This window comes from Pongo pygmaeus, chromosome 16, assembly GCF_028885625.2.
Source record: "Pongo pygmaeus isolate AG05252 chromosome 16, NHGRI_mPonPyg2-v2.0_pri, whole genome shotgun sequence".
NCBI lineage: Eukaryota > Metazoa > Chordata > Mammalia > Primates > Hominidae > Pongo > Pongo pygmaeus.
The window spans coordinates 24,442,315-24,446,858 of record NC_072389.2 but is presented as its reverse complement, the minus strand read 5'-3'; the positions used below and the strand labels follow the sequence as shown (position 1 = coordinate 24,446,858).

At 55.3% G+C, this 4,544-nt stretch overlaps 1 pseudogene; it reads right to left on the bottom strand.

Moving 5' to 3' along the window:
* Positions 1–3,392: 3,392 nt before the first annotated feature.
* LOC129028703 (uncharacterized) lies at positions 3,393–4,544 on the bottom strand (annotated as a pseudogene).

The following is a 4,544-nucleotide window of genomic DNA, read 5'->3' as shown; positions in this document are numbered from 1 at the left end:
GAGAGTATTGACTTTGACTTTATGGCACACAACTGGAGTAAGGGCACATCGCCTTCATCTAGTTTGGGACTAAGCTGGTTCAAAGCAAGTTTTAGGTTTTGTGATGGCTGGTCTATGTTTTATTCATTTGGACTCCCAGGGGTGGCCCTTCCAGGGTCCCCACCGAGTTCCCATCTCCTTCCTGGGACCCAAATTCTCATTAGATCATTTCAGCCCTGTGAGAGTGCCAAACATTCAGGTAGGCTCTCCAGCCCCTTAAGTACTACTTCATACTCAGTTTCTTAGCCTCTTAGCCCTCTACTGTTGACCAATCACCAAATGTGGGAAAAGCACCACAGACTGTCAGGGTCACCTCCTAGGCCTGGTCACTCAAGTTCTGGCTGAGGTTTTCAGTTACCTTCCAACAATTGTTTTTGATTGGGGGCAGGGCACACTTTTGTCCAGTTTTTCTAACTGCTCTTGTGGGGAGGCGAATCTGTCACAAGCTCCTCTGCCTTTAGTGAAAGTTGAAAACCTTCATCTGTCCTTTTTTTGTTGTTTTTGAGATGGAGTCTCGCTCTGTTGCCCAGGCACTAGTGCGGTGGCACGATCTCTGCTCACTGTAACTTCTGCCTCCTGGGTTCAAGCAATTCTCCTGCCTCAGCTTCCCGAGTAGCTGGGATTACAGGCGTGTGCCACCATGCCTGGCTAATTTTTCTGTATACCTTTAATAGAGACAGGATTTCACCATGTTTTCCAGGCTGGTCTCGAGCTCCTGACTCAGGTGATCTACCTGCCTCAGCCTCCCAAAGTGCTGGGATTACAAGTGTGGGCCACTGCGTCCAGCCCATCTGTCTTTTAAAAAAATGTTTTTAATTGGAGGTATAATTTATATTCAGTGAAATGCACAGATCTGGTTTACATTTTGATGAGTTTTAACTCATTTAACATTACCCATGGAACCTACCTCCTTTGAACATACAGAGTATTTCTATCATCCAGAAAGTGTTCCTGTGCTTTCATCCTGTCCGGCACTCCCCCAGCAGCTGATGAACATGCTGAGGACATTGGTACTGGATTCTGGCCACCCCAAAAGAGCCGCTTTGAGAAGGCTTACCCAGCACTAAATCCCTGCCTGCTCTCTCAAAATTTCCATCTTTAAGCTGGTTGTACCTATAACCCTCCCTCATCAACTCAATAGATAAACAAACCCTGAAAAATAAACTCCCCTTCCTGGCCCAGCAGCCCACAGCCTAATATTGACTGTATTCCCAGGCTTTCAGAAATGGAACTCGCCTGCCGGTTCACCCTCACTAGGGCGGCAGCTGCACAGGAGCAGCTGGGCTCACCCATTAAGCCAGAAGCCAATAGCTGGACAGTGACACTCAGACCCCAGCCTGGGCCAGCCTGGCTGAAAGCCCCCTTCTTTCTGTCCCACGGTGGAGAGAGGGGGCGGAGCATACACAACTCTACTGCCCTCCGCATCCTTCAGCTGTGCTTCCTCCTGGGAGAGGGAGCCGCTCATTAATTTGGCCAAAGCCTTCTTGAGGGCTGTAGGTTTCACAGGCTGGGTGTGTGGGGCCCACCATGCTAGAGAGAGAGGCTGGTGTGTCAGAAGGCAGCCACCTGGCCAGAGGAGGGTCAACCCCCTTGGTGACCTCCTTCCCCCGGCTGGACACAGCGTCCTGCACTCTCTACATGTGACTGTTCCCCTCAGAGCTGCTTCCAGGGGAGGGGTTCTAACCCTGTGGGTGGGGACATTGTGTTACTTTACGGTGGGCCATGGCTCCCTCTGACATCGCCAACTCAGAGGCAGTAGAGAGAAGATGAGAAATTCCCTGGCCCCTCCTCCCTCAGCACCCCCACCTCTGCACACGTCCACATATGGAGACCCTGACAATGGGCCCTGGGAGTGCCACCATCTGCGCCTCCTTTCCATGCCTGCAGCAGCCATGCCCACTCTCCAGACCCTCACCCACCTGGCTCAGTAGACACTGCACTGCCTGTGGTCCTGCACCTACACCTGGGCCTCTGTACCCCTCAGTTCCCCCAGTCTGGTTCTTATTTTCCCCAACAAGTAGGGAGCCTGTAAGGTCACCTGTTGAGCAAGCTGGGGGAGAGAGTAGGGTGGGGCTGGGGGGATGAGGAGGAGAAGCTCATGGTCATGCTGGAGACTCAGCTGAGCAGAGTCTCTGCAGGCCCCTTGGCTGCCTAGCCAGTGGTGATCCCGCCCCCACCCTCATTTCTTCTTTGTTAACAAAACCATGACCTCATTAAATACTGGACACCTATAAACCTCATGGACCCTCCTCCAGCCTCCCCACCGTGTACTGGTCAGTCTAAGTCAACTCTAGTCATTTCATTCCTCTGGACATTGACTGCTTGGGGCTTGGGCATGAGCTGCCTCTTCACCTGAGCCTGAGCCACAGGTACCCTCTGCACCTACCACGCTGATGCACTGGGCCAGGGAGAGCTCCGTCTCGATGGAGATGAGCTGTGAGGCGCTGGTGGCTGGGTGGATCAGGTTGTGGTAACGGGTTTTGTTCAGAAGGTCGTCCATCAGTTTCTGCTCGGCATGGGCCACGCGGCAGTCCCCTGGGTAAACACACAGACATGCTGGGCCCTTGTGCAGCTGTCCCCCACTGCAGCTGACAGCTATGAAGCAGGAGCTGAGAGGGCCAGGGAGCACAGACACCCTGAGAGCTGGCTGAAGCAGTGAAGGCGCTGGTGGGCCTTTCTTTCCCTGGGGACTTCAAATGACATTAATGACAGAGCTCAGCTACCTCCTCCCCATGCCATACCTCTTCCTCCTCCCCCTCCCTCGATCAATGAACAGCATCCCACGCTCTACACATCTGATACAAAACTGGGTGTCTCTTCCTGACTCCTCCCTTGGTTCATCCAAGTAGCCCCCAAGTCCCGTCTGTCCTCCCATCTCCACGGCTAAAGCCATGTCCCTGCCTCCCCCGCCCTGCCCACCTTCTATTCTCTCCACCTGCACTCTGCCCCTGCCATCCGTGTGCCGTACAGTGGCAGACTGGTCTTTCTACAGCAAGCTGGACTAGGGCCCTTCCCCACACACAGCTCTCAGAGCTGGAGGTGGAGTTGAAGCTCATGTTCTGGCTTGGCATTCAGAGCTCTTTCCCCCTCAGCACTGGCTTATCCAGAGTGCTCACAGTGCAGGGCAGGAGCCCCATGACTCAAAAGTGGGTTTGGTGCAGAACTGGGTCTGAGGTGGTGCTTTCCCTATGAAGAGACAGGGCCGACATGGGGGGATTTTCTGCATTCAGAGTTAGACCTACAGAGTGCAAGGTTTCTCTGAGGCACCAAATGGAGGGGTCGAGCTAGCAGCTGGCTCCTGGTCTGGAGCTTCAAGGAGGGGTCTCAGCTCAGAGCCAAATTCAATAGCCAGCTTACATGCAGCCTCCCGCAGGGAGCCCCTGGAGCTTCCACAGCCTCAGATCTGCCCCTCTGCATACCCCAGATCTCTTGCCAAGGGGCGTTTGGGTCTTCATGTCATCTCCCTCCCATATCTGGGAGTAAAGGTGAGGTGCGGGGACTTGCGCTTGTGTACTCTGGTGTCTTAAGGGAGAGTGTGTCAAGTAGAGTGGAGGCGGCTTGGAAAGAGGGAGACTCAGAGGAGAGTGAAGGACACGTGACCAGGCGAGCCTGGGAGCAGGAAAAGAGAGTGAGCAGAGGAAACCGCTGGGTCAGGGGAGCGGATGGGAGGATCAGGGAATGAGGGGGGCTGGAGACGTTGGGGTGGGGACGCTGGTGAGGGGCTGCCTGGCTCGCCAGGCTCAGGAGTCAGTTACATCCTCCCACAAGGACCAGCTCACCTAGTCGCCCCAAAGCCCTCTCTCTGTGGGTGGGACCAGAGGGCCAAGAGCACAGATAACCCAGTTGAGCAGGACTGAGGCGGACTCAGGTGGGTGCTGGGCTGGAGTCCTGGCTCTGGGGAGCAGCCGCCACCCTACCTACTGCATCCACTTTCCAACTCGCTGCCTATCTGAGCAGATGCAATATTGGGCACCTTGTGAAACATGCTCCTGGTGCACCTGCTGCCTGCTGCCCCTCCTGCAGAGTGCCCGGGCTCTCCAGAGGGGATTCCTGTAGAGGCTTGGCCTAGATTCTGAGTCCTGCCTCTCATACCCGGGGCTGCTACCCCAGAGGCCAGCTGCTTGAGTACCCTGGAAACTAGTCTGTAGCCCCAGGCTACAGCTGGGTCCATCCCACGGCCCTTCTTTAGTGTATCTATTTGGACTGACTGCTCAGTTCATAGAGAGGGGTGTGTCTTGCCCCAGCCCATCTGGCATGTCTAAGGCAGCTGTGGGGTCAGAATCTGCAGATCCCAGCCCCCAGCCCTGCAACAGTAGGAGAGGCTGGACCCCACATCTCTGAAGTCCCACTGGGCTGGTGCGAGCGGGCTCCCGAGTCCAGAGCTGCTCTGCAGGCTGTGGGGCTCATGCACCAGCTTTGAACCCACCTGATGTGCTCAGGTTGCTCACCTTTGGGCCTGTCCTGACTCTCAGGCATTCGGTTGAGCCTGAGGGCCTCTCCCTCAT